Here is a 13443-nt window from a genome sequence, read left to right on the forward strand (position 1 = left end):
GGCGGAATCATCAATAGTATCGATGGAGCTATATTTTCAAGAGTTTAATTGAATTCAATAGAATAACAATAGTGTATGAAAATTAGTAAAGAAAAGTGTTACAACGAGCAGCGACAAACTTTATTTATAAAAGAGGAAAAACGTTCCTGAGATTCCAAGATCGCAATAACCTTGATAGTTGGGCGATGGCACTTAGTTTTTTTAAGTGTGATTTAGCCAGAGAAAGATAATGAAATGTTCAAGTAATTTATAGATTTTTATGACAAAGCTATTTCACGAATTTAGATAAAACGAAGACGTATAGTTATTAAGCGTGACATTATAAAAAGTGACTTTCTACATTTCAACATAATAAACATCAGTTTTAAGTCATAATAGTTTTTATGTCCCATTTTCATGTTGTTGCTATGTGAATCGTGTGCAAAATTAGCCGTTAAGATTGAATATGCATGTTGTAATAATTTGCATCTTCGTACAACATTGAGGTTAAGTCTGATTGAAAAAACAAATGGTTTCAGAGTTTGCTACCAATTTTGTTGATTTAAAAAATTAGCCTTGGTTACAGAGTTAAAATAAAGAGGAATAGAAATATTGTCGTGTGCTTTCCTTCCACATTCAATGTGTCTCTTTTTTCAGTTCTCCCGCTAATATAGCACCATAATTTTGGGTGTTCTTGTGTTTTTATAGCTTTTAGTAGACAAGAGGTACTCAACAATATAAAGTTATTATTTTTGACCCATCTCTGCCATAACCCCTTTTTTGGGCCGTTAACCCGTCGAACGCCCTGCGCGCCACAATGGTGCTTATCTAAAGTACTTGTGATTAGTTAATTTTTGTTGCTAGTTTCGATCACCATTTAACATAGGGTCCTAATCCAAAATTGCCCAAAAAAGTCGTTGGTCGCGCGGCTGGTTAAGTAACTTCATTACACACTGCGCTGAGAATACGAGTATAAATTGTTGCCATATGCGCGGTTGCGTTTTTATCACGCGTGACCTTTCTATTTCTCTTGACTACAATTCTGTGACCTTGACATTGACTTTTGATAAACTTCATGACCTTTGTTTTATTTTTTTAATACAGTGTGTGTGTTTGCTCTTCTTTCTGGGCGAGCTAAAACTCGAAGTCGCGTTTTTATAGGATTACGTCCAAATTTGATAAATTTGTTCACTCGTGAACGTGGAAATACATTGGATCAGATAGATATGAGAGATATGTAGTTAAAAAAATATTTTCGTTAGTCAACACAATTATTAATTAAAAAATATGTATGTAGGTATGTATGTATGTATGATAGTGTTACTGACAGCAAAAATATTAAGAACAGTATTCTTATGTTCTTTATAACTGAAATATATAAATAATAGAAATTTTAAATTGTAATTTTAGTTTATTTATAACGAAATTCTGTTTTTTAATATTCGAGTGAGAGCATGGAACTTTCTCTGTCATTTTCGAATAAGAAATTTTAGTTAGCAACAAAGGCTCCTTTAGAACGCAACAATGAACGATAGTAAGAACGCCTTAGGGTATACGGCTACCGGGATTTTAAGGTATTTTAAAAATATAATGTGAACAATCGTTATTTTAATTTTGTACCAGCTTTATTTGTATCTACAAAAATCAGACTACGGCTGCGGCACTGAACCTAATATAAGGGTCTAGTCTGATTTTTGTAGATACAAATAAAGCTAGTAAAAAATTAAAATAACGATTGTTCACATTATATTTTTAAAATACCTTAAAATCCCGGTAGCCGTATACCCTAAGGCGTTCTTACTATCGTTGAATCCGCTTATTCATTTAATAATTGAATCAATTAATGAATTAATGAATAAGAGGATTCAATTATTATTATTTTTTTTGTTCGCCGCTAGGTAAAACATGTAGGACTTCTTTTCTTTTTTATGTGTACCAACTGTATTTAACTATTAGTCATGTGCAAATAAAATATTTTTGTCTTTATCTTTTTTTATCTTTATCTTTATTCCATACCTGAATTGAATTTTAAACGACAGCAAAGGAGCGTTTAACAAAATCTTATAACAGTTTGTTTTGCTACATAATATTTTGTTGTGTTTTGTATAACTTACTAACAAAGTTAATAAGTATTTTATTATTTTAACGGTACTAACAAAGCTGGATCAATTATGTAATCCGATAAATAAATGAATTATTATTATTGTTATAATTACAGTTAATTTTAATTTTTCAACTAGTTCACCATTCAATCATAAATTTTATTGACAGTCATCTGTGATGCTGTCTCTGTCGTCCCTTTTTGTCGGAATAAACAGAGCCAGCATCACATATTTTATCTGTCATATAGGTAACATTTATCGACGAGTGGTGAAACAGGCTCGAAGTGCTCCAAATTCAAATTTAAAAAACCGGCCAAGAGCATGTCGGACACGCCCAAAATAGGGTTCCGTAGCCATTACGAAAAAATTAAGACGTTCACTGCGGGAAACAATTTCGAAGACTTTAAATCGATGCGTCATAGGGTATGTAAGATCCGACATTCGACTTTTTGTTAGAGCGTTTGCGGGTCCAAAGGACCTGTTTGACATGCTCGTCTAAACAGGTTATTATCTGTATAGTTATGATAAATGTTGGTAATATTTTGAATTGTAATAGGTAGTCATATAGTTGTTCTTGGTACAGTTAAGTTCGTAAGTAGATGCAATCACTTAATACTATTAGAACATATGTGTAAAACTGACGGATCTTTTATGCCCGATATACGCACTGACAGAAAAAACTGTCGATAGAATTTTAGGGTTGCAGGGTAACAGAAAACATCGATATCGAGCAAAAAAATTAATTTTTAATTTCAGATGACGTATGTGTTACATTGTAGCATTCGCGGCAAAGAGATTTGTTACAATATTCACATAAAGTTTTGACTTTTTTGACTCTATTTGCGGTGTCTTTGCTGCTCAAAGTTTAACGTAATTTGTCATAGCACCCAGAACAATTTCGTTTCTTTGTTCCCATTTTTAAGCAATGACCTGTAGCCAAATCTGTATTAATTGTACAAGACACAGCGTTTGTTTTCGGTTAATTTTGCAAACACTCACGGAGAAACCTATCTTTTGTTCTTAGCACGAGCACTGCACTAGATAAAATAGCCAATAATCTAGTGCGGTTATCGGGTCATTGGGCATCGGGTCACTAAGATCCTATACCGCACCAGACGTTATTTTTTTCCTTTCAGTCGGTATAGGGCATAAAGGATCCGATGGCGTTTTTTTATAGGGACTGATTACTTTGAAAGAGGCAATTCCAAAACAGTAACTGTCTCAATCATACTCAGCTACTAACCTATTTAAACTTATCCCGCACCAGCGGTATGTCAAGTAATTTTTTCGCCGCACCGCAGGCTAGATGTGCATATGATCTATTCGACCCGAAACCGAAGTGAACGTGTTAAGTAATGTGGTTCCGTAGCCATTACGAAAAAATTAAGTAATTTTTTTCTAAGGATTTCGTATTTTATACGGAATCTTCCAAGTTTAGGTATATTTTATACCCTAGGCTGCTATTTAAGAGTAAAACTACTAATCATTCTCAAGCAAACTTAGCCGTTATAGCTTTCCTTAAAAGTTTGATATACTTACTACCATCCTGATTTTTTTCAAATTTTTCCGCCCACCGGTTAGATTTTAGAGGGGGGGGGACGCTCGTTTTAATAAAAAAATTGCACTTTAAAATTGAGTATTATTATTAGTATTGAAAAAAAAAACATTGAATCGAAAAATCGTCTTAGCAAACCCCACATGATTTTAAAAGACATATCCAACGATACCCCACACTATAGGATTGGATGAGATAAAAAAAATACCCCTACTTTACGTCTATGGGTGGTACCCAAAAAAAATTTCTTTTAATTTTTTTTTTGTACCATTTTATCAGCATAGGTTACATATAAATCCGTGCAAAATTACAGATTTCTAGCATTCATAGCCCCTGAGAAAAGCTGCGGACGGACGGACAGACAGCCAAACAGACAGACATGGCGAAACTGTAAGGGTTCCGTTTTTGCCATTTTGGCTCCGGAACCCTAAAAACATCCATCATCACTGGGATTCTATTCTCACAGATGTCCTTTAAAAAATCCGCTCCGTATACTGTTCAATTGAAGAAACCGAACCACCTACCAGGCTGGAATCTTTTCTTTGTGTATTATATTGTTGTCTTTACATACATTTGTCAAAGAAATAATCGTGAAATTGATTGTGAAAAGGTTCCAGTCAGTTACTGTTTATAGCTACGGGTATACATTCACATCAGTAGCCTCGTCTCGGATGTTGTCGGGTATTAAACGGTTGTAATTAAGTTGTTGTTAAGACATGTTAAACAAGGTTCACGTGAATTACCTTACTAATTATTCTCTAGCGCAATATGGTGATAGCTTTTAATTTAGTTTCACCTCTCCCGTTGTCTGTCTGTCTAATTTTCTGTAGTCAAATCTTGCAAGAATAATTTGACCAACTTCCAGTACTCAGATTGACTTGAAATTTGGAACACTTATGTAAATCGCGTGACAATACTGGTAGTGACATCCTGGTAGTCCAGCCAGGATCGTTTCCGCAGGACGGAACTCTTCAACGGTTAATAGCATCGACTTGAAATTTGGTGTGCAAATGTAATTTGGGTGACAATGCAAGTACAGTCAACAAAAAGTACAGTTAGCAAAAAAAGCTTGTGTTAAAATGATTTTTTACCAAAAACTTTTTTTTACAGCTAGTGATATGAATGTATGTACCCCGTTATCAATCGGACAGGTTGGTGGCTACCTAAAATTAATGATATGCAATAAAACTATCCAAGTCTCAACGTTGTAGCGATGTGTGGACCTCCAGATATTATCTGAAAACTCAATTAAAAAAAAATGACACTGCGCATCGCTAATATTAAGTAGCCAACAAACTCCCGGCCTGATAATGAGGTCTACTAATATGGTTAAAATGTATTTTTGCCACTCTTCTTCTCCTATGTAAGCTCGGTATATAACATTCATCATTATCACCCCAGCCTATATACGTTCCACTACTGGGCACAGGTCTCCTCTCAGAATGAGGGGACTTAAGACATAGTTCCCACGCGAGCCCAGTGCGGATTGGGATCTTCACACGCACGAATTGCTTTTACTTCAGCGTAAAGCTCGTGGAAAATATCAAATATAGTTTTGCACATGAATTTCGAAAAACTCATGGGTGCGTGTCCGGGCTTGAACCCACTATCTTTTTGAGAGGCCATGGGTCAAACCACTAGGGCGCGGCCATTGTTTGTGTGTAACATTAGTGTCTTGCAATTCCCATGCAACATAATGTCATAGGGCTACCATCAAGTCCTACCTATAGCTACAAAAAACTGACTACAACCAAAGAATAAGTAATCTACAACATTAGTTACATTGAGTGTCAGAATTAGAAATAGTGCGAAAGGGAACGCTGTGGTGTAAATGAAGTTTATAGTCACACGGATTAAGAAAAGGATGCTTGTATGTTTTGGGCATGTTGAAAGAGTGAATGAAAACAGTTTGACTAGCCAGATCTATAAGACGAGCGTGCATGGGGACGTTGCAAGAGGAAGGCCTAGACGAACGCACCACGATCAAATCGAGGACGTTCCGAAGTAAGGTCGGGTCGGGAGTACTCTAATGCATGAAAAGATTCATGGATGTAGAGGAAGCGAAAGTTGTATGCCAGGATCGTAGCAAGTGGAACAATGTAGTCTCTGCCTACCCCGTGAGGAAAGAGGCATGTAATGTAGTTACATAATGTTATGCAATACAATGCTATCGCTACCGTAAGCAAAACTTACGTAAAGCAAAGATATTGGACCTTGATTCAAAGTCATCAATGATCGATCTCTAAATGTGAACAGTGTTGGCAAAGTTTACTTAAGAGACCGTGCTGAGAAATTGATAGGCCAGGTTTATATACAAAGTCAGTGGCTGTTTAGGAAGGATTCGACAGGCTTGAAGCCTAGCAAACTATGTTAAAGGAAATTTGATAGATCGAAGATAAGTTAGTGGTGTTGAAACTACTTGTTGATTTATGTTTAATCGCTAAAGTATTTTCCGTTCTGATTTATATTTAAGTAACTAGTAATTTTTCAGGTGGTAGGACCTTGTGCAAGGTCCGCCCGGATTGCTACCACTATCTTGCTCGCTAATCCTGCCGTGAAGCGGCAGTGCTTGCACTATTGTGTTTCGGCGTGGAGAGTAAGACAGCCGGTGAAATTACTGGCACTTGAGGTATCCCATCTTAGGCCTCTAGGTTGGCAACGCATCTGAAATCCCCCTTGTGTTGCAGGTATCTATGGGCGGTGGTGATCTCTTACCATCAGGAGACCCACTTGCTCGTTTGCCATTCAGTTTTTTTTAATCTACCTAAATTTAAATATTATTATAAAAAGTGTGACGTGATGATTGACTTTGTATGACTAACCTAAAACTAACGAAAAAAGATCCTCACACTAGTAATACCTAAAGATACGGAGTACATTCCACTTTTAGGTTCACAGGAAACAAAGAATTGGGAATATCTTGAGACTGCTAAGCAACATTTTACAACGCAATGCCTTATCTATTAGTTATTTAGGGCATAATTTTAGGGACATGACCGTAATACTGAAGGTTCAATATAAATTGAGCCTATACAGGACGGGAATTCAGCCGTTGATAACCTAAAATTGGTGCCAAATAGTTCCGTCGAATTTCCGGAATTTCCGAGATTGTCGAATTAAATCTCGGAATGGACACTGAATTAACAAATGGTATACAATTTAAATGCCTACAGATCGGGATGTTTCAAATGCTTCGAATGCTTTCTTGAATTGAAAAGGCATTTTTTTTTCCTTGAGTTCATTGATATGGACCTCCGCGAAGTAACGCCTGATTCAATAGATTCTTTGTTTTCATGAACAATCAACAGTAAGTACTTAGATTTGATTTTTATAAAAAAAATATGACGCAATATTACAAAGAATTATTGTCCAAATGAGAAGCTTTTACGTGTTTTTAATATTTGAAGGAACACACAACATAAGAAAGTAAACAATAGATTTTTTATATTTTATTTCAAAATCTTTTACTTGAGTCTGAGATCTCAACATAGTAAATAATTCTGCAACTTTCTGTTCCTTGGTCAAAATGTGACATCATAGTAAACCTGTGGGGTAGGGTTGCAAGGACATTGTCCTGCCTTTTTGTGTTTCCTGGAACGTCCTTGAAAGTTTTTAAAACCTTTGTAGGTTTCCAAAGCACCCCGATAAGGTCATGTATCTTAATTTATTGAATCACGCTCAACTATGCGGAGGTGCGGATCGATCAATAAACTAAAACAAATTTAAATGTTTGTTTTAGCTCGTTAGGTCTAATATTTAGTAGTATGGTGAACGATTGTGATGCTCTGAAAATGAGCTCTGGTTGAGTTCGAAACGCGTCAGTGTAGTGTACATGTGTAGGTAAGTGTGGACCATGCACTTACTAAATAATTTAATGCTTTTTGTTTTCAACATACATAAAAAATAACTTTAATCTCGCTAATACTGGTACGATTATAGTAGTTTTTAATCCCCGACGCATAAAGAGGGGTGTTATAAGTTTGACCGCTGTGTGTCTGTGTGTCTTTCTGTGGCACCGTAGCTCTTCAATGGGTAGACCGATTTGAATGCCGTTTTTTTTTGGTGGTTATAGCTAACAGAGTCCATTGGGGTAGGTTCTGCCCACGTCTCCCAAAGCAACTTATATAGCTCATTGTCTACAGAACAGTAAACAAGTATCCGCAAAATAAGGCAGCGCCAATAACTCCTAAAAAAAACAACATACACAAAACGATAAACCCTCATGGCGGTTAGCTTAAGCGTAATAAACTTTTATGGGGTACTTATAACACGAGGTCGGAAACGGCACGTAATCGTAAACCAGTCATCACTTTGTTTGCTAGGTAAATATTTCTGACGCGTATGGAATATCATCGCAAGCACGTGGGAGTGCCCGAGAGCGTACGCGCAACGGCCGGCACTGACACGGATATATGACTGATACACGCACATATTTGCAGCATGACGCCGACACCTATTATCACAAATTGAACTTTAGACTTAGTTTAAGCCACACATTCACGGCAGATGCAGGTCGCTTTCAATCGAAGCAACTGTACCACCATGAGTCTACAGTGACCGTACTCGATAGCGACGGCGTAAATTATTTGTATGGAGAATTGTACAGCGCCCCTACAAACAATTTACGCCGTCGCTATCGAGTACGGTCACTGTAAACTCATGGTAGTGGTACTGGAAGTCTACAAGGAAGGCCTATGACGATGTTGATGATACTTACGACTTCGTTTTTGTATGGAATCTTGTGTAATGTTTATTTTTGTGGCGATAAATTATTTCGTTCTCTCTATGTAACTGAGCTTTGAGAATCTTGAACCTGGCCGTCTTACTTATCTAGAATAACAACAGAACAATTGGATTACGGATCAACAAATACACTTAAATAAATGAAAGCCATGAAACCGGTGAACATAATTTATTTGCCTCTTTGCAACGTGTCTTTACATCTAGATTTCTTTTTTTATTTATTCGATGGGTTCCCTTATCCTTCCGCTTTATTCTTACTCTTATTAGCACAGGTACAGAAAAAATCAAGCTTTTTCATTTTTTTTGAGAAATACGTATTTATATAAGCTTTAAGAGTACCAAAAAAGTAAACTAAATAAATATAAAAAAGTCAAGTCCGACTTAGATTTTAACATTAGATCTCCAGTTCTCTCCAACATTAAACACACAAGAGTAACTCTGTCTACTTGTTTGTCTGTTACCGCTTCATTTTTAAACCGCTGAACCGATTTAGATGAAATTTGGAACTTTATTACTCTTGCATACAATTTTTCAAATATTTTCTTTCAAACCACGTCCTGACAATTAAGTACAAACGCAACAATAAATTAATAAAATAAGTTTCTTTGATTCCTGTTTATTTATATAGTTACTAGATTTTGCCCGTGGCTTCGCCCGCGTGGAGTTCGGTTATCGCCCGCTGTTCCCGCGGGAACTATGCATTTTTCCGGGATAAAAAGTAGCCATGTTACTCTCTGGCCCATAAACTATCTCTATGCCAAAAATCACGTCGATCCGTCACTCCGTTTCAACGTGAAGACGGACAAATAAACAAACATCCAAACACACACACTTTCGCATTTATAATATATTACAGTACCTATAGTATGGATAGCAATACCTACCTACGTATTTTCCTGCTTTTCCATACTGCATGACCTTGTTCTTTCATCATAGTCACGTAAATAAACTTCAAAGTTTTAGGGGAAATTCGTGTCTGTACCGTTGACCATCGGTGGTGTATCGGTATAGCACGTGGTACGGAATACCGAGGACCTGGGTTCGATTCCCAGTGCTGGTCTTATTTTTCTGGTTTTTCTGTGCATCTATATTTCAGTTTGTATTTTCAATTTAGGTTTTTTGGGATGACCGTAAAAGTAAAAATTTGGAATTTAAATAAAAAATACAAAAAGAATCCAAAAAACCAATCTTAATTTGATAGCTTAGTAACGACATCTCTTGTCCGGGTGAGCGGTTAGTTCCAATGGAGTGCCGAAAGTTTCTCGATGAGGGCTACGGTATAGATGTCGCTAGCGTCACTGCTTAAGTGGCTAAATAAGAAACAAACAAGCTGAGATATGAGGTGCATAGGGGAAATTCGTGTCTGTACCGTTGACCATCAGTGGTGTAGCGGTATAGCACGCGGTACGGAATACCGAGGACCTATATTTCAGTTTGTATTTTCAATTTAGGTTTTATGGGATGACCGTAAAAGTAAAAATTTGGAATTGAAATAAAAAAATACAAAAAGATTCCAAAAAACCAATCTTAATTCAAGAGTTTTGTTTACTTACGAGTCCACTTGCGAAATTTGCGTGTTTACTTACGAAAACCACGTCCGAGTACAAAACATAATCAACAAGCTTTCTTAATTTCCCTAGCACATTGTTTTAATAAACGAATCGTCGCTTGCAATTAAATAAAAGGGTATTCACAAGACACAGCAATAAAACAAGGAAGTGTTTGCTGGCAACACTAATGAGGACGGAAATCAGACGGTGCTCAGCGGGGCTACTACAAAATTCAAAAATCGAAGTTCGTATTGTACCGTCCCTCTCACTCTCGTATTAAATAATATAAGCGTCAGCGGGACCACAAGATACGAAGTTCGAATTTTGCACTTCGTAATATAGGGCCTGATGGAGACGTGGCATTGTTTAACGAGCCACGATGTTGGTTCAGCGCTAGTTCAGCAGGGCTACTATGAAACTCGAAACTCGTAGTTCGTATCGTACCGTCCCTCTCGCTCTCGTATTAAATAGTATAAGTGTCAGAGGGACCGCACGACACGAACTTAGAGTTTCGAGTTTCGTAGTAGCCCTGCAGGGCGTGTATTCACGGGTATGTATCAAACTACATAAAGTTTATTATAATTAACTAGCTTTTGTCCGCGACTTCGTACGCGTCGACAATAACGTAAATAACCAGGGGTCGGACAAAAAGTGTATTATAAGAAAAGTTTATTATAAGAAACAAACAAGCTGAGGTATGAGGAGCATAGGGGAAATTCGTGTCTGTACTGTTGACCATCAGTGGTGTAGCGGTATAGCACGCGGTACGGAATACCGAGGACCTGGGTTCGATTCCCAGTGATGGTCTTATTTTTCTGGTTTTTCTGTGCATCTATATTTCAGTTTGTATTTTCAATTTTTGCATCGGGGGTTATAAAAAGATAAAAATTATCCTAACCATTTTTATCCCCTGTACGAAGAAACGAACGCTGCCCCACTCAGTGTTGATACGGAACTCTTGTTGTGTAAGCCTAACTCGCACTTAGCCGGTTACGCTTATGTCAATGATGGCACTGGTTTTGATTAGTTTGGCGTTTTGTGCTAGCTTTGTTCAAACACTAGTCTTTAAATAATTGATTGATAGACGATATTTTGCAGAAGTCAATCAATAGACTACAATATTTTGACCTAGCTTTTCTGCTACCAAACTATTACTACTACATATACTACTACTGTTGCTGTTACTGTTTCAGTGTTGTGTTAGTCTTTTTTTATTAAATTTTTCTTTATCCTATTTAAAAATATGAGCTTTAATCGGAATCTAATGGCTAATGGCCACTGGATCTGGCAAAGAAATGAAATTTCTGGATTTCAATTTTAATTAGATAGTCTTAATTTAATTAGTGCAGAAGTACCGTTTGTGGCCACACCGTTTATGGCCATTCATTGTTTAAATATACGTTTGAAATAAATTTATAGTAATAAAACATTACAAGCTTACGTTTCAGTATGAACTTTTGAAAACTCACTGAACATAAAATATTGTTTTAATACTATAACTTTTTATATATTACTTCAAATGTCAACTGGCCAAAAACGGTGCCCCTACCCTAAGTTGTATGACAATCAATTTTATTAATTTCAGGTCTAGACTTAACATGTTGGAGATTTGAGGATTTAAGGATTTTGGATTTTGATGGAAATATTAGGACAAAGGACAAACTGAATTTCATCATATTACACCTTATACGCACGCACACACATACTCGTAGACTTCCCTATTTTGAATATAAGTAGGACCTTTTACAAGCGAATTGGCTCGCGTAAATTATTAATGGCCTATTTGTATTCTATTTCAGGAAATGTATTTTTCCTTTAATAGAAATCTAATAAGTAAGAAACCCTAAAAATCCGAAATGTTTGATACTATTTAAATTATAACATCTTATAATTGGACATAGTTACTGACAGTAAATTATTCTTATTCTTGAGGCTGACTGCATGATTAATTTCATTAATAATAAATCACACCCATTCGTACCGATGTTACTATTTTTAACCCCCGAAGCAAAAAGAGGGGTGTTATAAATTTGACAGCTATGTCTGTCTGGGGCACCGTGGGCCGATTCAAATGCGGTTTTTTATTTGAAACCAAGTTTTTCAGCGATGGTTCTTAGACATGTTTCATCAAAATCGGTTCAACCGTTTTTGAGATATTGAACTTTTAACAACCATGTGTTCACTTCACCACTGCAACTAATTGACTAACAAACCATAGGCTCACCTATTCAAATATTAGAAGTAAACTTTAACTTTTTTTTTGACGACAGAAGCGTTTTACACTTCTACTAAATTTTAATGTACTTTTAATTTAGGATAGTTGTATGTAAATAATTACAATTTAATTGTCAATAAGGTACTGTTTTCTGTATTGATTAAGCATATAATTTTAATAGTTATTTATGATTTGAGAGCGAAGAAGACGTCTATTTCAGTGATAAAATATGCAATAAATCACGCAATCACGCAAAAATTAAAGCTAGTTACTTGTTCATGTGAATTAGTACTACATTTCGTGAGCAAAACAAAATCAACCGTCGCAATCATATTTTATACCGAAATAAAGTTGCGTCCTTGAAAAAGATTTCCCTTCGACATGTCAATCGTAACTCCAAAGTTTGCATAAAACCTGTCGAATTTTCCAGATAGAAATACCTGTCAGCTATTTATGTCTGCTATAAAATGTAATAGACGTGAGTTATCGGCAATTTGAGGGGAATCTATGGTGGCATCAGGATGTTTGACGGAGCCGTCGCCCTTGCGTCACGAGCTTATGGCCTGCACGCAACCCATGATGCCGTTAATATTGTTCCATAGTGTGAGGAGGTAAAAAGATATTCTGCCTACAATAGGATAAATGTGGAAGTATGCGAGTGTGTTTGAGTATTTATGTGCGTGTGTGCGTATGAATGAAATATACTAAGAATTTTGTAGAAAGAATTAGATGAAAAAAGTTCTGTTCTGCGAAACATAATTTTATACTATACTTGAAAGGTTTAGGTAAACAAACATCAGCTGCCACATTCGGCACATTCAAGGATTTGAAACATTTTCCTTATCTATCATTGTAATTCAAACTAGACTAATGTATTTTAATACAGAAAAGGAAAATAAATATTTAGATATAATGGGGCAATTTCAATATTTAAAATACCAAAATTGACGTTGTTTTATTTACATTAGTTAATAACCTAAAGGAAGGGTCCCTTCCCTTTCAAGTATAGTAGATTATCATATCGTATTATTCAGTCGTTTTGTATCGTTTACTACTGGTGAATAATGTTCAATCTAATGTACACCACCCTTATTTATGTACATACCTGTGTACATTTAATTTTTTTTAGTTACTATATTTTTATTTTCTCTACAAATTCTCAAAAAGTCTACTAACCGTGCACTACTTACAGCCCAGGCAAAGAGAATGGAAACAAAGTATTTCTTTATTCGGTTTAGTCTTTGTTTATTCGGACAAAACAAACAAAGACGGCATCACTGATATCCGTTACTTAAAGAT

This window comes from Choristoneura fumiferana, chromosome 16 (genome assembly GCF_025370935.1).
Source record: "Choristoneura fumiferana chromosome 16, NRCan_CFum_1, whole genome shotgun sequence".
Taxonomy (NCBI): Eukaryota; Metazoa; Arthropoda; class Insecta; order Lepidoptera; family Tortricidae; genus Choristoneura; species Choristoneura fumiferana.